The sequence below is a fragment of the Osmerus mordax genome, chromosome 19 (assembly GCF_038355195.1).
Source record: "Osmerus mordax isolate fOsmMor3 chromosome 19, fOsmMor3.pri, whole genome shotgun sequence".
Lineage (NCBI taxonomy): Eukaryota > Metazoa > Chordata > Actinopteri > Osmeriformes > Osmeridae > Osmerus > Osmerus mordax.
In genome coordinates this window covers 7,796,929-7,817,513 of record NC_090068.1, presented here as the reverse complement: position 1 = coordinate 7,817,513, position 20,585 = coordinate 7,796,929, and positions in this window count along the sequence as shown.

The following is a 20,585-nucleotide window of genomic DNA, read 5'->3' as shown; positions in this document are numbered from 1 at the left end:
AAACTTTTGCGTGTCCCATTATTAAACTGAGCATATTGATTTTTAATCCATTATTAAACTTAGCATTTTAATTGTTTAACCTTTTAATAGTCCTGTTAAATGTGCCTGAAAATGCCTAAACAACATACCCAAAGTACATTGAAAGCTGTTGTTGAACCATTTGGAGTACATGCATGTAAATGGTCTCTTTTGAAAGGTGACACTGAAGTTATTTCCCCTGTTGTTAGGACCCCTGTAAGTCCTACTGGTGTCTGACTAGATTTTGTTTTGAAAACAGAGGCCTGAAGAGGCCTAGAGGTGGTAGGTATTAGCTCATTTCAGAGCCAGTCAAAGACAGTTTGATAAATTCGTTTAGAACGAGTGTGTGTGTGGGGGGGTGCAAGACGCACAAACCTAGTTGGCTGTAGAGGTGAGAATCGATAAGAGAATCGATAAAGAATCGAATCGATAAGCAAGAATTGATAAGGAGTCGGAATCGTTCAAATGTTATCAATACGCATCCCCAGTCGTAACATGACATTCTTGAATTGTTAGCATTGTTGTTTGTTCCATGGTGGTATATCACGGGAAGCATTACGATAGATTTATTTTTAATTTTTCCCTTTTTGCCTGGGCTCTAAGTGTTTTTTAAATTGACTAATTTAACTGTTGCCACGCTAATGTTCATGGTTACTATGATCATCCTTGAGCAGCCAGCCCACAATAAGTGAAAATATAACCACAGTATGTGGCAGACCGCTTGGAAAATGAAAACAGAAAACAAGTAATCTTGGTCAATTAAATATAATCAGAAATATGAAATCAACAACAGCTGTTTAATTTCCAGATGCTCCTAATAAAAACAGCAGTTAAAAAACATCCACACACACACACACACACACACCCACACACACACACACACCCACACACCCACACACCCACACACACACACACACACACACACACACACACACACACACACACACACACACACACACACACACACACACACACACACACACACACACACACACAGCTACTGTAAGTGAAAAGGTTGAAAAAATTAGGTAACCAAGTGACTAACCAACTTAATAACTAAATATCTTGTATTCAAAGGCTGCCTCAGTGGTACAGTACATTTATATGAGTTTGTATGAAGGCTATTAATTCCCTTAAAATTGCTATACTGTAGAGGGAGAGGTATTGCTTATATTCCAGGGACAGCTATGGTGTCTCTACAAATCACCCCACCACCACACACCTCCCCCTTGCTACCCTATTCCTGAAAGTCGATTTCACCCCAATTACCTCTCTTCACATTCCCCCTTTACACAACTCTCTCTGCACCTTCTCAGGGTCTCAGGGGTGGGACTCTCCCCCTCCCCCCCTCCCCCCCAACCCAACAAATAAGGGCACGTTCCTTAAGGTGGGCCGCAGCGCCACACAGAGAGAGAGAGAGAGAGAGAGACAGAGCGAGAGAGAGAGCGAGAGAGAGAGAGAAAGAGAGCGAGAGACAGAGCGAGAGAGAGAGAGAGAGTGGGCGGGTGGCGGGTGGACGCGTGTGTGTCGGAGGGGAAGATGGCAAGGACGGCGCGCACTCACACAAAAGACGACAACCCCCGTTCTGTTCATTTGTCAGTGCTAGCGTGCGCTCTTCGTACTCCATCAAACAAAGCTGCTGCTAGCGAGCGGAGTCATTTCCCTCTCTCCCAATTACAAATTAGTCCATTAGTGTGTCTGCACTGAGCCCTCTGCCGCCTCCCAGTAATGGCTTGTGAGATTTCCATCATAATCGTAATGGCTCCCGGAGCAGCCATGAGTGCAGATGGAAGGTCGCTCATAGGTAATGAGCTATCTCACCACCAAAGGGCACATCTTCGGCTTTGTTATTTACTGAGTGTGTGCGCGCGCATGTTTGTGTGTGTGTGTGCGTGTGCAAAGGCGGAGCGGCGTCGGGGCGGGGCCAGCGAGAGAGGAGGACAGAAGAGACACATGAGAAAATGAGGGATAAATAGTGTGCACGGCGTTTTGATAGACATCACGAAATTGCTGTCTGGGTTGAAATCGCAGATAGTAAATCACATAACACCGGCGAAATGCATGCGGGGAATAAGCCAAGCTGAAAATGCCATCTTCACATTAGGCTGTTCGCTGACATTCTTCTTCCTCCTCCTCCTCTCGTTTCATGGCAAGCCAAACTAAAATATCATTAGCGAGGTTGCTGCCAGCGTGAGTCACCTCTACTTGCCATTCCAGACACTTCACATTCCCTTCCCCGGCCTCTGAACGAAGCGGCTTCCGCATCTGCATCTTCCACCAATTATTTTCCCCCGGCTTCTCATAACAATCTTAAGGCTGGGTGTTCCATCGCTAGCTACGGCCCCAGCTCCATAGCCAGGGGCGAGTGTGACTGGGCCCAATCTGGGCTGACGTGCCACTCTCCCTGCCCCATGCCTAATTGACCGAAGAGCGATGTGTTGTTGTGAAACGGATCGCATCAACCTGGTATCCTGACATTTTCACGCATCGGTTCCAATCTCATAAAGACCCGTGTGCTCCTGGTGGCTTGGTGTTTGTCTGAGGAGGCTGTGACATGGTCAATCTGGAGCATGACCACAAGTGTAGTTTGGATATCATTATCTGTCGGCCTTTCAGGATGGCAACATTAGGTCAACGTGTCATTTACTAGTGTACTCAATTATAGGAAAAACTCATGCATTGCCTGTGCCTGTTGCACTACATCTTCATAAGAGGTAGGCCAAGTGGAATCCCATGCAGGTGTCCCCTGGTGCATTTGGATTCATGTCCTTCTTCAACCATCTAATACTCTCAACTCGGTGCTTCGCAAACCAATGATAAAGCTTTTAGAGGCAGGATCTAAAGCAAATAGATTTCTCCAGAAGTGGTCCTTGAAGGCCCAATGCATACAACGTAGCTTGAATTATTAATGATTGTTCAGACTGATCAATGTGCACACTTCTGGGATACGACTGCCCCCCCCGTCCCCCCCGTCCAGCAAATCAAAGACTGCCCAAATCAAAGGATCAAACGGAATACAGCAGTTATCGCTAACGTTGCAGTTTTTGCGATACGCCATTGGGCCACGGTGACGGGTAACTAGTGAGACTACTAAGAGAAATATGCAGAAGGGTCAGTCTTGACTTTTACACACTGCGGTTCAATCGGCTCCCGAGAGAGTGTGGCGTGTCCCCCCCGCCTTTCATTTGAAATCATTTGGAGGCAAACTGGCATCGGGGTGATTCATTCCTCATTATATTGCTTTTTAAGGAACTGTCAGCCGAGCTCATAGATTCATTCATCTCCATGAGCTTCCTCAGATCCACTTAGACTGTGTGTAATCTGGGCGAGACCTCTTATCTCTTCATTTGCACAAGCGGGGGACCATCAATTCCTGTCCGCTATCTAGGGCGAGAGGAATTAGAGCTTAGGTGCTTAGACATGTCCGGAGAGAACCGCCCTGACAGGAAATGGATAACACAGTGAGACACCATGCAGGTGCTGCATTAGCGGCCTATTGTCACATTGCTGGATGAAAATACGTTCTTTTTTCTTCTTAATAGCTTACATTTAGAGCAACAAAGATAGCGACAGAGCGGCAATTTTCAATCACAATTCATTGATGCAGCGCTGCTGTGAAGTAGAGAGTCGAGCCTGTTAAAGGCAGTTAGCATGGTGTCTAGCTCGACACAGTGGCCTCGTAAAGCCAGACAATGGCTGGGCTTAATAAGATCCAAAATGGATCCCGGGGGGCGCTAGTGGCCCATCAAGCTGGGGAATTTCATTTAATTTCCCTGGGGCCGCCTGTGTCTTGTACACATAATTAGAGCCCAACATGCCATGCTTGTGTGTTTTGTCAATAAATCCCTCGGGAGCAATCAGGACAGGGCTTGGACATGCCTCCGTGACCTGGCCCGGCTCGTGACAAGCACAGCCACCTAATTACGCCTCCTCTAACAAGCGTCGCGGCGAGGACTGCAACAGGCCTGAGCTACCGAGCACCCCCCCCCAAGTCCACAGAGCCACTCCCTGTCGTCGTTAGGATCATTTGTGCCCGCCGCCGTGCATGCTGGGACGCTATTGTTCTGACAGGCCCGTTGTCAGATCCTCGTGTTTAAGATATTCTTGTGTGGTGACCCGGGTCTTCCCCAGGGAGCCTCTACCAGCCATGTGGCACGCATAGGAGACCTATTATAAAACACGCCATTTACAGTGAAGCACAATAGAGAGAGCTTCCGCGATCTGCAGTTGGGCAATGGAGGCAATATCTGCATCAACAAAGGCAATGGTGACTGCGCCGCCGCGGAAAGCTTTAAGGAACCGTACGATATGCAGTGCATGATAAAGGAATCTCATTCTTCCTTTTTTTTTTTATCTCCGCAATCTGATTTTTTCACAAAGCCCAACGCTAGCCCACAGCTCATTCCAACTGCTCTCACTGTGATAATGGCACTAAAAAACACATTATAGAGCTAGCCAAGGCTTTACCCCCTCAGCAGAGCGAGCATGTGGAGCGGGAAAAAGGCGGGCTGCAAAAAGGAATAGAGTCATTTTGTGTAGGTGAGGCGGGGAACGGGAAGAAAAACACTGTCAATTCTAAAACGAGCGCCTCCAGAAATCGCCGGGCTCGACAAAAAAGGGCAATGAGGGGTTAGAGGGTTTGTGTGCGACTGACTGGCCAGTCGCTGGGGGGGACTATTGCGTAGGTGAGCAAGGCCGTGACTGACATCCGCTGTGCGCTCTGAGAAAGTTTAACCTTGGTGTGTCTGAGAACTCACTCTCAACAGGGAGGAGGGAGGGGGAGAGGGCGAGAGACAGAAGAACTAGGCATGAGGAAAGACTGCTGCATGACAACAATAGCTTCTTTTTTCTCTCCATAAAGCACCTGTTTCCAGAGACTGTGGTTTGAACCCAAGGTCTGAGTACATGCATTATTAAAGACAGGTAACTGACAATGCTCCCTCATAAATATATATGAGGCCAGACACCTGAGGAGGGCATGGCTCAAGCTTTATCCACCTCGAATATAGATCTGCCTGACATGCCATGGAACATTCTAGACCCTGAAGTAGGTTCCTGCTGAAGTGAACCCGGTTCCACCTGACTAATACAGGTAAATACCAGCAGCACAGTTGGGTAATATTAGTGACATCCGACTGAATGATGGCCACAGCCACGGCCATGTCCCAGACATCTCCGTTGCCTTGTACTGGCCAATATCTCACAGCTAATAAAACCACCATGTTGTCCGTAGCCTTGTTTCAGAAAGCTGTTACTGTGACACTGTATAATTTTTATTGAGTGTGCTGTAGAGCTGTGGAGAATATAAGCTACAGTCCTTCGTGTTCGTTTTTACATTCATGGTTTTGTTTCCACGGCAAAGCCCCCCCCCCCCATGAATGCCGTGATATATGTACACAATTTGCCAGCGACATTTTTCTTTTCCAGGTCAGAACAGATGGAAATGGCTTTCCTTTCCCAGGGAATATTTCATTCAAACTGTGTATTTGTGGGTTTTGTTGCTGATTGAATTATTTGCCATTGCCTACGTTCTCCCTTTTTTGTTCAGCATTGAAACATTGCCTCGGAAATATTATTCAGTGCAGTGCGTTTTTTCCTTCACTCAATTTAAGGACTTGGCAGCCTTGTCCTATTCAAACATGTGTTATTACCTTTTATCATGAGCATACATGAATGGTGAGGTCAAGGACCCTAGACACAAAAAAAAACAGGGCTTTGTATAATATCCTATAGCCAGATTCAAGACAACCCTCTCACAGCAACAGTCTGTTTGACACCAAAACTATTAAGTTCAGGGCTAACAGTGGCAAGTGGATAATTCAATTGTACTAGCAAAAAAAAACAGCCAATGCCCTTTTTGGATGTTAAAACAATAGAACTTCCATGAGCCATTTTGCTGTGGAGATGTGTCAAGAAGCTTTGCGGCGTTCTTGTAAAAACTGATGAATCAGCTCAAGTATGATAACAAATCAACGACAACAATCTCTCACGATATTTGTTCCCTCTCCTTTCCCCCGTGAAGACAGATGTGTCTACGGCTGGAAAGTAGGCCTCTGCTCGCAGGTTCACAAATGCACAAATGGAGTCAGTTGGCTGAGCGGTGAGGGAATCGGGCTAGTAATCCGAAGGTTGCCAGTTCGATTCCTGGTCATGCCAACTGACGTTGTGTCCTTGGGCAAGGCACTTCACCCTACTTGCCTCGGGGGGAATGTCCCCGTACTTACTGTAAGTCGCTCTGGATAAGAGCGTCTGCTAAATGACTAAATGTAAATGCAGCTTGAAGAGTATGTATACTACAGGGCAAAACCCAAGGAAGACTGATGCAATACTGGAAGGGAATACTGAGAGCCTCTGACTCTAATGGATATCTTGCTGTCACATATAAGTTAACACACACAAAGCAGAGTGCAGGCACAGGAGGATATAGGAGTTGGTGGCAGTGGTGTGTGTGTCTGTCTTCTGCCAAGGGGACATGGAGGGGGATGATCCTGGAGCTCAACTGTAGCTGTCACCACTAACCCCCCCCAGCCCTCCCCCGGATGTTCAGTCTACCCAGGGCTGGAGGACTGGGAGGCTGGTGAACAAAGCCCATCAGGGACCAGCCAGCCCACTAGGACAAGCTGAGGCAGAGTAGAGGCAGCCACCTAAACCTCCCTGTAGAGATGGGCCTATCACCCCTAAACCCTGCCTCCCTCCCTCCCCAGACCTCCCAGCCCCCACCACATGCCCTTGGGGGCTCCGCTCGTGGTCCAGGGGGCTTGTCAGCTCCACTCCTTTGAGTTGATTTACCAGCTCTGGAACAAGACAGCCGGGCTAGGCTCCTACAGGAAGTGCTTTGGGGGAGCACTGGATGCTGAGTGGACATTAATGACAGCTTGATCGTTGTCCACATCGAAACCCTTCCATGTTAGCGTGGGGAGATGTGTGGTGACAGAATGAGGATGTGCCTGCTGGGGAGGGGGGGGGGGGGGGCACGGAGGGTAGCTAAATGGGTCTCAGTGGTGAAAGGGGAGGAGGAAGTGAGGGTGTAGAGTGTGTGTGTGTAGGGGGGTGGTCACTACCCAGGGGGAAGCTGCTGACACTTGGCTTCCACAGGAGAGACCATAGCTCCAGGTTAAAAACAACTACCGCACCATGACATAGATCCGTACCGACAAACATATTTACATCCGCTAACACTATTTCATGGTCGAGCACACAATCTATTGCTATTGCTTTGTAAATACCAAAAAAACAGGGGGTAACCCTTGCCTGTGTAATGTAAATTGCTGGCATCTCAATAGGAAAATAGATGGGAGTGAAAATAATCAACTGTCTGACATTTAGCCCCATGTCATCATTTCCCCTCAGAAAAAAAGGTGTGAAATGCGCCCGTCACTTGCGCCGGTTCCATTTAATTATCGGCATGTCAGTGTGAGGAGGGAGACGAGGCTCCGTGGAGCACGGTGACCTTCTCTCCCCCTGGCCGCAAGCTCTGTTCGGTCATTACTCTACAGCAGGGAGGAGCCGGGCAGGCGGGCGTTCGAGAGGGGGGGGCTCCAGTGGGAGCGAGTGAGGTTAGAAGAGGAGGAGTTTGTGTCTGTGTGTGTGTGTTCAGCTTGTACAAGGAGTAATTATGACCTGGCCATCCGTCAGCCAGCGTCCATCTATCCATCCCCCCCCTCCCTCCCTCCCTCCACCCCCCCAGCCCCACCCCCTCCCTCCCTCCCTCCACCCCCCAGCCCCTCCTGCCCTCCACCCCCCAGCCCCACCCCAGCCCTCTGCCAGGTCTGGGGTCTCCACATTAATTTCTCATCTGAGGCGCGCTAATGAGCTCCGCCTGCTCCGCCACCTTTGGGACCTCACTGATTACCAGACAGGGGGGTGACCATTTGTCAATGGCAAGAGGTGGCATTTACAGCTCTGACCTTGCTGGAGAAGAGGAAGAGGAGGAGGAGATCTCACCTGGCTGAGGGGAAACCAATATTAAATCTGCATCACCCAAAACACTGTGGTGAAGCAATGTTCAGCTTTAAAAAGGCGCTTTCATTCACCACCGTGTCTCGATTCAAGTCAATTCTGTTTAATTAAATTCAAATGTTTTATGCCGTGATCCCAGGTAGCTCCAGTTACAATTACAGAAAAGGTCAAAATGACAGAATAGTCTAAGAAAAATCCAGAGTGAGTGAATGGAGGAGAGTTAAGAACTTATGGAAGGGGGGGGGGGGGGGGGGGGGGGAGGACAAAACAGTGGGGAAGCAGGCTTGCTGCTCAATGTTCTCGATGTGTTGTCGACATTTTTCTTATACGCCGTCTTCGGAGAAAATTGCTCGCAGTGACAAATGTCAAGGCACAAGCACTTTTATTTCTCACATCTGTAGTAACTCCTTTCATTTGCCCCTGTTACAGGAAGTACATGGTGGGCTTTCTCAGTCACCCTGCCTCGCCAGCTCTTTGTGCGTGTGTGTGTGTGTGTTGTATACGTACAGTATGTGTGTGCTCGTGTGTGGATGCGTGTAAGAAAGCAAGACGGCTCGCCGCGATCCGCCATTGGGGGTGAGCCTGTGTGTGTGTGTATGTCTCGGAGGGAGCAGGGATTTGGCGGTTGTGGGACAGAGGGGACCCGTGTAGGTCTGTGACACTGGCTAACCTTGGCGGGGGCTGCTGGGACTCTGGGGGTATCCATCACTGTGGCAGCCCAGAGCCCCAGTCCGGGGGAAAAGCCACAGAAGTTGCCGGGGGAGGAAAAAAGGCTAGTAAAAATTTAATGCACTCGGCAGAGCGGTCATGTCATACTTGGTTATGGAAAATAATCCCAGATGCCTGCAGTGCTAAAATGGAGCTGTAATGTGCTCGCCTCCTAACCCGGGCTGACAGCGATGATGTACGACTACCATTACCGGAAAATATCACTTCAACTAACCCATGATCCGGCTCCGCTAAGGGTCATATTATCCATGAGGAACAAATTACACTCCCCCAAAGTAAATACAAATTTCCTACACGGACCGGCTACAAAGCGGGAGGGGGCGGGGGAGGGGGCGGGGACGTAGGCCGGCGATACGTTACCTATGACAACGCTCCGCGGAGTGACAAGGATGATAAAGTACATGACAAATCATTGGCTGACAGGGTACTCTAGTGCAATCAGCCTCGGCCTTGGCCTGGCGAGTACCCACTCACGCCTGTAAACAGCACTCTCTTCCATTGGAGGGGGGGGGGGGGGGGGAGAGACAAAACACATCATCTTTTAACGCTGACAAGTCGCTCCCTCGTTTTTATTACTCATCCTTCTCTCCCACAGTGGGGGGGGAGGGGGGGGGTTGAGCGAAGAGATAAAACATTTTTTATGTACAGCGCAGCGTGGAGTGATTGAGCAACGCGACTCTTCTCCTGTAATTGCCTGAGGGCAAACACAGCAAAACAATAATAAAAAAAATAAGAAGAAACCGCAAATATATTACCAGTTCACATCTTTATTTTATGTCAAGGACAAACAGGTTCTCCCGGCTGCACTAAAGCACCCACTTAGAGTCCTCGCCTCCAATAAGAGCCAAGTACAGCAAATTACACCACTTTCCCATGCCAGGCCATTAATAAGACGCAAAACGTTTTCAAAATGGCATTTACTGCTTGTGCCTGCTGATAGATGGTGAACAAATACACACTTAGGAAGGTGTGGCTTAAGTAAAGAGGCTCAGGGGTGAGAGGCACAAGTGCTGGGAAAAAAAGTTGAACGCAAAGGTCTTGTGGATTTGTTTCCCTTCATGGCAGGGACTCCTCTTCATAAAAGGCCTAAGTATTTCTGTCTGTGAGCTGCATCTGAAGCATCGAAAAGCACTTGAGAATGACCACGTTTTTCTTGCAAAAATACATTTGACTGACAGGTTTTAAAAGGTGCCACTTACCGGGAAAATCACTTACACATTAGCTAGGTACCTCGGAACAGAAAGTCTGCTCTCGACGATGTCACCAAGACCCCCACGATGAGATTACGGCACATTCATTTCCATCAAATAGTTTCAAAGATTACTACCTTCAGGAATGTTTTTTTTTTCTCCTCTATCCAAAAGGGCATGAGTAAGTCATGAAGAAAACCTTCAAAAATGACACATGTGCCGCCCACCTTCTGCACAAGAGGCTCTCTCTCTGCAATTCCTCTTAAATCACTGAAAGATGCGATGCAGGTTCCTGTGCACATAAGCATGTGTGCGTTCGCTTTTCCCCCAAAATCCGCGGCCATTTCACATTCACTTTAGACTCATCGGTCCCCATAAACGGCCTCAGATGGCGAAAAGCCTGTTGGCGTTAACGGGGCTGTGAAACGGGGGAATGTTATTGGCTCTTTGGCGGAGGGACATCAAAGGCACCTTTCGACTGTGGAATGTCTCCCTCTCCTCTCTCCCCCTGGCAGTGACACCGGCGCGATAATCTCCGTCAAGCTGCTCCAAATGAGCAGGCCGCTCCTACCTGTTAGCCCTAATAAAAAGACCCATCTGATCCGTCCAGGGTCCCTAGCCGCCAGAGGGGGGAGAGGAAGTGGACAATCGCCGGCTGACAAGCTACTTTACAACCGGGGCCAGGATTTGGACGTCCGGGGGGCCAGCCAAATGCTTTGAGAGGAGTTTCGGACTCCCGCGCTTGGTTTTTGCACATTGTAACCCAACCGATTCATCAACCACTCGGGAGTCCCTGGAACCAGGGCGCAGGGCCCAGGCCCGGAGCCAGGGCGCAGGGCCCAGGCCCGGAGCCAGGGCGCAGGGCCCAGGCCCGGAACCAGGGCGCAGGGCCCAGGCCCGGAGCCAGGGGGACCCGGCCAGCGCCGTCTGGTGAACAGAGAGCCGACCGGAGAGCTCCACAACGTGCTGGGTTAGCGCCCGCAATACGAGGGCCCATCAAACTCATGCTTCCCACGTTAACGCCATCTCCCTTTACCGTTTGTGGCTTGTAGGGCGAGTCATCGGGGTGATGTGCATCACCAGACCCACTGGTCCGACTGAACTCTGCCTGGGCTCGGCATGTCGCAGGCTGGCCGCCAGATGAAAGAGGGGGAGGCATCGGCGTCGGTGATGAGGCTTCAGCAGCGATGTTAACAGCAGCCGATACCGAGCTAATAATAGCAGAGGGCCTGGCTTCTCTCTGTCACCTCACGCCCTGTTATCGTGTCACGTTGGAGAGGTCCCATCCAGCAGGTCACTTTGTACACAGTACCGTGGAGAACATTTGTGTCACTGCAGCTGTCAAGTGTTGGACGTCCAGCGCACGCACACACACACACACACACCGAGAGGGAAATAGCTGGATCTTATCAGCGTCCCATCGGCTTCCACGGACACGGCGGAGGCCTTCTACACCGGAACCTGATTTCTCCGGGGGGAACACTTTTTTCCATTTCCCCCGTTTTGGAAGGAAACGAAATAAGCCGCCGTTTGGTCCTCATCTGAATACATTTGACCCGTTTAAAACGACTCCAGACCCCTCTCCTCAGTCTTCCTTGGTGGCGTTCTAAAGTAGAACACATCGCCCGCAGAATGCTAATGACTCCCGGGGTGGGTGTAGCGAGGCGTCTGGCAGGGACAGATAGAGACTGAGGTGATTGTGGGGGCGGGCGGGGCGGGGCGGGGGGGGCTACCTGGGCTAAGTGTGAGCTCCAATTACACCCCAACACCGAAGGGAACAGGGAAGTCAGCCATCACAGGCCCCCCGCCACTACCCCCATATTTACTAATTCCCTCCTCTGTTATTTGAACACACGATTAATCATGGCCAGAGAGGTGCAAGTGGGCTACTTTCTTCAACGCTGTGATGCAAGGGTGGATGAGAGCAGGGGGGGTTTACAGGCTAGAATGCCCCCCCTCCACCCTGAAAACAAAACAAATAGCTACCAGGACCAAGGTCATTTGAATCATAAACACTGACTAATGACACAATATACTGAACAGCACAACATCAGACAAGCAAATTGCATTGTCATCGTACGGTGTCTGGATTTCCAGATACAATTTAACTGGTCTTGGAAAAATATAACTGCTCACTGGATCTGTGTATACTATGCTGTATGAAAGGACGAGGCATTAGAATGGCCTATGGAATATTTTGCAGTACACCACAGTATTGACTGCATAGGGAAAAAACTTGAAATCAAAGATCGAGAAACGCATGCTTCATGAGTCTTTAAACTACGCCGCCATATATGTAAGCTCTACTTTACATTAGTACAACAGTAACATTTACAATCCTCATAATAGAATTAGGTGATAGTTAGTCAATGATACGTGGGACTGTAGTCTCGGGACTATAGCATGCTGTATGCATTCTGTGATCTCATTTTAAGCTCACAGCGCTTTAGGAATAAGGCGCCAATCATTTTCTTTAAGGACAAATCCTCTCAAGTGGAGCAGCTTCATTTCCGTGCAATCTCAAGCTTAAACCCCAGAACAGTTCAATTTCGATTTTGCACATCATTAAGTCATTCATAATTAATGTGCAGCTAATTAAGGCTTTCTCACAGTTATTAACTGGATGTTTCATTCTAATTAAATAGAAATTCACACTCTAAAAGCAAGTCTAATATTTGATTCTCCTTGAAGCTACACTGATAAAAGATACATGGAAATGAATGGCTGTGACGGTGTGTACTATTGTGTGTTTGGAAACGTGACGGGCTCTTACCTTGTCCTCCTGGTCAGTCTCACTGTCACACTGCAAGAGAGGAGAGACACGCGGTCAGAATAACAAGTCGGCCACGGGCTTAATCTCCAAATCAGTCATCCATCTTGTAATTTGGTTTCATTCAAATGCATGAGGTCGTCTGAAGCTAATATACCTGCGAGCAGTACACATATCTACAGCATCAGCTCTGAAATGGAGAACTGAGTAAAGATTAGTATTTGTATCGTACCCAATGTCATTAGATGCGTCTATTACGCTGTTTAGCTCGGGCATGGCCCTGAATACGGACGGTCCGCGGGCTCTCGGGCAGCAAGCACGTGAAATCGAATTAGCATTTCAAAATTCAAATGCCGAAATGTGAAAATGCAAAGAGAATCGCAATGATTATGTCGGTATGTTTCCCTCATATTTCGGATAAAACCGGCTGAGAAGCGGGACGGCGGGACGAGAGGAAAAGGAAGAGGATGTGCTAGGAGGGGAGAGGGGAGGGGGGAAAAAAACGGATAAAAAAGAGGATTTGAGTTTCTCTTCCCAATTTCAATTTCAAGGTCCACTTAATTCTTTATCAACTAATTAGTGCGATGCTGGGTGACCGGCGGCCCTCGAAGCCGTGCATATGGCCAAGGAGTGGGGAGGCACTGGAGTCGGTAATGAAGAAGGCACTGGGGGGGGGAGAGCGTGTGGAGCTGTTGATGTGTATGTGGTGTGTGTGTGCGTGTCGATTAAAGCAGAGGGGGGGGGGTTAGCTCTGTGCCAGCATGGCGGGAGTGATTGACAGCGCTGGGAGCCGGGCCACGGAACGGCCCCTACCTAAGCCTGCTCCCCCCCCCCCCCCCCTCCTTCCCTCTCTGTCGAGGTGGTGGGAGCCCCGCGGAGCTCAGAGGTAGCAGGCTGGGCTGCTCGCTCCTCTATTCCCCGGGGCCGCCCCGGCCGGCGGGGGCCTGCGAGCTCAGCAGGAGCACTGGCATCCAATTTACAGGCCCTGTCCCACACGGCCCCAGGGGCGGCCCCCAGGCACTCTGCCACGATGGTCAACTCAGCAGCTCATAAATTATGCAGAGGCAATAAACGCAGCGCGCAAAACACTCCTCTATCGCTGCTCTGCTCTCTCTCGCTCCCTCTCTCTCTTTCTGTTGCTCTCTCTCGCTCTCTCTCTCAATGTGCTGCTACCCCTCCCTCCCTCCTCCCAGCCATCCATCCACCCACCCACCCCCCCCCCTCCCCCTAGTTTTAATACAGTGCACAAAGAGCCAGAAGCCAAATATAGACTGTCAGTTGCAGGAAATAAATAGGGTTAATAGTTAACTGATTACAGTGACAATGCATGCGTTACAAATGGCGCCCGTCGCCCGTACATGAATGTGTTTGTTGTAGCGTGTGAATAAAGTGCTTGGCCTGCACCGGGCGGCCTCCCTCCCTCTGAGGCTGTGCAGACGGCGGCAGGAGATGATGTGCTTGCGTGTTCCTGTCAGTGCTCTATCCTGGCGTTTAAGCCTTCAGACTGTGACAGAGTGAAGGGGAACCAGGACTCATTAGCCGCCCTCCCTCTCTGGCCCCGGGCACGCCAAGGCGGGCACGCCAAGGCGGGCATGCAGGCACACCACTTAAAATAATGGGGACACATCTTTTTTTTTTTTTTCCCCGACTGTGTTGTGATCCATAAAAAATAAAAACACCTCCAGTCTTCAACCCAAACGCCCCCCACACCACACCACACCCTCCCCCCCCACGACCCCCCCTCTCCACCCCCCCTCCCCCTCCCCTGCCTGTGTACCCGATTGCTTTGATTGCCGAGATAGATGCGGGGCTGGAATGGCTTGCCTTGCTTGTGGAGCAAATGGAACACGCTAATAGAACTCATCGTATTACCCGATGCAAAAGTGCCATAGCTCATTACTTTAAGATAAAAGGATATCATTGTAGACGGCGAGCAGAATTGACTTTCGGCGGCGCGACTTGATGATGATTTAATCAACTGCTCTCTTTCACTTCCCATCCCGGCGCCTGTCGCTTTCGCAGGTGCCGCTAAACGAGACACTCGCACAGCTAGTGGGGCGAGAGGAAAAGACAAGAAATTGCTGTCATTACTTTTTCTTCTTCTTCCCTCTCTCCCCGAGAATAGAGGTATGTAAATTTCTCGGCGGCACAAAAGGGCGAGGAAAAAAAAAAGAGAGAACTTAATAAAATGGAAATACCTTTATAATGAGCAAAGTAAAAAAACCAGAGATCAAGCCTGACAGGCAAGGGCAGGCAATTTGTACGTCCTTAAAGCACGCGCGGCGACGCTCCCTCGCACTCACTTCCCCGCGCGGCTAGAGGCGGGGAAATAATCGCAAAACGCCCGCAAACACAAAAACATCTCCGTCGTGAAAACAAGTGGGAGCTGTCACTCACTGATAAGGGATCATGCTTGCACTAATGTGCAGGCCTGCTCCAGCCAGAGAGACGCAATCACCCGCACATCTAGAAGGTTATTTTCTCTTTGCTGGCCCCCGTCTCGAAATACAAAGGTAGCGCCGTGGGGAAATAGGCATCGGTATTGGATTGTGGGGGTGAGCCAGCCGAACGTGGCCCGCTGAGAATGCAGACAGAGAGGTTCAGTGTTCCAGACTGCCACGGACTGGTTTTTAACATAAGATATAGCCTATAAACAATATGATATGATTCATTTGGAGCTTTTAATGAGGTGAGAGCAGTCAGTATTCACCTCGCTGCCTTTCAGGCGCTCATACTGCAATTGCTGAGTGAATGTGAGAATGGTCCTTCTCTGTCCAAAATAATATAACTTTCTTACATGTTTTATGTTAAAAAAAAAGAAGAAAATGACAAAAAAAAACTGGGAAAAAAAAACGACAACAGTGGTGCCAATTTAGTGCCTGAAGGCCTGCTCTCTCTGACAGGCCGAGGCAGGCAGAGAGGCTAAGGGTTTATTTAGTCCAGTCATGTACAATAAGGAAAGCATTAGTCCTGGGAGAAGGCTGACAGAGGAAAGTGATACCCCGGCCAGGCCCTCTGCTATTTACACAGGCCCGCCATTCTACTGTACACCCAGACCTCAGTGTTTAGGTTAAGTAACAGAGGAATGTCAAACATTAGCCTCAGCGCTAAGAGCTGTTGATGTTGGCTTGTATCCGGAGCACTTCTGATTGCCCTGCTGCCACTACCGCTGCAAGTCTTTCCCCTCCTCCTCTCTCTCTCCCCCCCCCCCTCCCTCTTTTTTCAGCCGAGTGCACTTACACAGTTCTCTACAATGTGTCCCAAGCATCCAGGCTTTTGTTTATATATCGGCCTCAAAGTAGGAGAAAATGATTCCTGTCCCAAACCCTCTCCAGCTGAGAGCAATATCAGTCGTGCTAGAGGGGGAGACAAGGTGGCATGCCCTGAATGGTAAACGATTCAGCTACGCTATCGCCTCGGAGTAGCAGGGTCCATGTTTAGGCCTAGCAAACTCTCAACACAACACACACACACGCACGCACTCACACCATATAAACTATTGTCGGAAAGAGGTAAAGAGGTAACACGCCACACAGGCATGTAAGACGAGCGCGCCATGTTCCCTCAACGCAGGAACACGGGCCACAGTTTTGGAGCTTTACCCGTTCCACAAGCCCATGCTGAGTCCAATCACCGCAAAACATTTATTCATTCAGAAGCATTAGTTGGGGGAGTTGTTCTAGGACAATTTCATCGACAAGGACAGATCTTCTAATGCCAGAATGCGTTTCTGTGATCCAACTCTTCTCTAGAATTTCCACCTCTTGAACACGGACGCACGCTTGCTGTGGCCATGTGTGATCCCACCCTCAGGTTACGCTGGTCAGCATCCATGACCCTTGAATTAATTACAGCTGATATGGGCTTCATTAAAGGGGCCAGTCAAGCTGGGAAGTGAGGGGCCTTTATCTGTGCGGGCCAGATTCCCTGCAGGTTGGCTGAAGGGGTTAAAGCATGGAGGAGGTGGAGGGCGGAGGAGGGGGGGGGGGGGGGGTGGCTGCTGGTGCCAGCCAGCCCTGCCAGCCTGCATGCCTGGAAGGGAGAGGGACAGCATGAAGGATGGCAGCTCTTGCCAGGGTCAGCTCTGACGGTGCCAATTTGATGTGCCGCCGTCAAGGGCTCTTTGCTTTTTTTTCTTTTCTTCCTCCCCCTCCCTCCCCCATCCCACTTCCCCCTCTCTCTCTCTCTATACCCCGCTCGCTCGCTCTCTCTCTCTCTCCTTCTCTCCTCCCTCGGAAAGCTGTGCGTCCTGATGGTTTTCTGATGCAAACAGTCGCATCGCAAAATGGTTTTTTTCCCCTCCCGCTGCCTGCTCTTCCATCTGCTGCTGGGGGCCTGTGCGCCGCCGGCCGCCTGCCTGTCACAGCGTGCCTGGAAATTAGCTGGGGAGGAGGCGCTCGCTTGTGCTAATTACATTTTAATCATTGGAAATGTGTTGGCAAATCAAGCCTTGATTGCCATCTTGGAGCCCACCGCTCCTCCCCGCAGAGAGGAAGGGGGCCTGCCATGGCGCTGGCGGCTGAGCCCTCCCCCCCCCCTCCCCCCGTTCCCTCCTCCCTCCGTGCCTCTTCATCCCCCTTCCACCCTCCCCCCACGCCACCCTCGCGCAATATGGCGGCGGGCCGCGTCTACCGCTGGGCCCTGGGCTGTGCAGCGTTATTCACGGGGTATGGTGGGGTACGGAGGGGGTGGGGATGGGGGGGTACAGGGCTCTGTGCCATGTTCATTCTCACCTCCCCTCCCACGGCCCACGCCAGGCCCGGCCTGCTGCCGCTTCCACCCAGAGGGGGCGGCACCAACACACACACACAGTCGGCCTGACAGGCCCGGAGCCTTGGCCTCCACTACAGAGGCCGAGGGAGGAGAGGAGGAACAGAGAGGAAGTGAGGGGAAAGAAAGGGCCAGTTTTGCTTGTACGGTTGCCAGCAGGACAGAGTTATCCATCTCACAGATGTCAAGTTGAGATGGTCTCCAGCTGGATGGGTAGGACCAGACACAGCGAAGGGCCTATGAATGTAAAATGGCCCCTGCCTAGGTACCTCTGGTACTACCATAGATCTCTGGGAAAAAAAAGCTGGTCGGCTGTCTGGAACACAGAGGGTATTAAATGTGGCATCAAAGGTAATCTACACCTGACAGGAACCCCCTCGTCTTAAAGCCCCTTTAACTAAATTGGAGTTAACTGGGCTTACATTACGACTTAGCTGCTACGCTAACTGATAGCCTAATTGATAGACAAACACACAAAGGCTGATTGTTCCAAGAGGGGATCACAGTGGAATTAACCTCAAACAAAACCCTCAGCTCATCTTACCTCTGTTCTCAACCAAGACGATCAAATCACATTTTCAGAAAGAAATTCTGAAAAGACAGTTTCCCTTAAAACACCGTCGGACAACAAGGGGGAAATTCGACATGACAAGTCTGACTCGGACAGGTCATTAAAGGCAAGCAGAGGTCTGTGTGGCGATGACATCTAACATCTAATTTCCCCAGCATCTGCTTGATGTCGAGCTGTCATATAAAGTACGGTGGGGGAGAAGGGGAAAAAAAGGACTCCCCCCCCCCAAAAAAAAAAAAATAACCCAGTGTAGCTCTAGGGCATCTGCAGTGACATAAGGCTAACGTCTCATCCAGCAGCCAAGTGTGTCCCGTCAGGGAGGAGCGCTCTGCTGTCTGGCCCAATATAACCAGGGCCTGCTCCACACAGCCATACCCAGCCAACTGCAGCAGGCCAACATCTGAAGGCAATTTCCTTTCAAATGTAAAAACTTTATCCAGACAACATTAATTTTGACGGCGGACGCTGGATTCCAGTTGTTGAGACGGAGAGCAGAGGAGGGAGGAAGAGCAAAAAGAAAAAATGATTTTTTTTTTGGGGGGGTGAAAAACTCCATAAAATAATAAGAGCTTTATAGCCCTATGACCTCTGGTTTCAATACTCCAGAGTGCATTCTTTTTTATGTTTTATTTCTTTGGATGCTGCCCAGACTTCTTGAAAGAACATTTGAGAGCGAAATAGAGAACTTTCTTGTGCTGCATTCATTTTATGATTATTTCCATATTGCACCATCTCAGAAGGCTTACATTAGAACAACACCAATAACGTTGAATTAGAGAGGCAGATCGTCGCGTGTGTAAAGGGAATCCAATTTCGACATGTGAGCTCACGGTTCGAAAAAAAGGGGGTGCTTGAAAGACTGAAACTCCTCCAAGGAGAAAGTACTCGTACAGTACTCACACAACACACCCAATACCGGGAGATGAACCACCTTGCATGTCTTGCCTGCGGTAAAAAATTATGCATCCAGAGGGCATTGAAGGTGTGTGTGTGCGCCTTGGTGGGCTGATGTTTATCTTTAAAACAACTCGTCAGTTGAGATGCTCTCCCCGACAGATGTGGGCAACAGAGCTCTGAAGTGGCGCCGGGGCACAGATGGTGCCGTGGGGCAAGGCTCTCAGCTGATCTGTCTGGGGCCAGGGGGGGGGGGGGGGGGAGCAGGAGGAGGAGGGTGGGCGGGGGGGGGGGGGGTGGGGGGGGGGGTGGAGCAAGAGGAGGAGGGCTGCTGTGCTGCCTCATCAGCAGGTAACAAATCCATTTGTTACACCAATTCTAAGTTCAATATCTCTGATTCTCAACATGGGTCTCTCAGCCATGGGGTGGGCCTCGGGGCGCCTGAAGGTGGGGAAGCGTTTTACTGAAGGTTAACATGATCGAAATGGAAGCGCACTCCCACACACCACACGCGCGCGCACGAAACGCTCCCACACACACGCGCACGAATGCCCACAAACAGAAAGGTGCACTCCCACGCACACGACTGTTCACATACAGAGCGTGCACGTACGCACACCTCACGCATCTGCACCCCCTTTTACACCCAAGCCAATCGTAACATCGTTTTGGGGGGGGGGGGGGGGGGGCTTGGGGGGCATGAAACAGATGCTGGCGTAATCAAAGATTAATGGAAGGATTTTGAGACAATTACCTACATCAGACTGCATTGTTTGTGCCATTATGGGGAGTCCCCTGAGTCTGGTCCACTTGGTGTGCATTTTAATTACCACACACAGCAGGCATTAGCACCAGCGTCAGCTGGCATCTTTATTATGATACAGCAACGTACACACACCCACGCATGCTCCATGAGGCTCTGGCTGTGAACAAGCAATCAGACATATATTGAGCTGGCAAAACAATATTGCTCAACAAGGACGGTATAGAAGCCATGTATTGTTATGGAAACGGTACTGTATCTTTAGAACACTAACGTGTAAGTATAAAAGCTCAGTATCAAGAACATCTGAAGTGGGTAGGGTCGTTACCGTGTGGCTGCTTAGCAAACAACTGCAGAGTTCTTCTTTGCTTAGACTGACGATTGTGCAAGCGAAACCTTGGGGGGGGGGGGGAAATGTACAGGAGACACTAGATCTCGTGCACTCCTCTGTGTGTGTGTGTGTGTGTCTCTGTGTTGTTTATGTCTGCGTGTGTTTGCCAAGGCTTGACGACCAGCACCTTGCAGTAGCTTCTGTTGTCGACGAGCTCTGCTTATTCTCTCCCTTCAACACTCCTAGCCCACCCCCACCCAGGGCTGAGGGAGAGGGGGGGGGGGGGGGGGGGTAGACAGGATTAGGTCCTATGCCTCTAATCACTTAGCTCCTCACACCTGACGGCACACTATTAACTTTCACTGTCTCCGTGACCCTGTGGGTCGTTGCCCATCACATCAAGTTTTTATTAGGGAATTTTCCTCGTCATTAGCCTATGGCCTGGAAACGAAACCATTAATATTCATACAGGCTACAGGAATGAGCTCCTGAGGGCCCTCTATCATCGCTGGTATCTCTGCAGCTGCCGCCGCCAACAGTTGTCCCAACACTGCACATTCACCGGCTGTCATTAGGAGCTCCATAAAGCT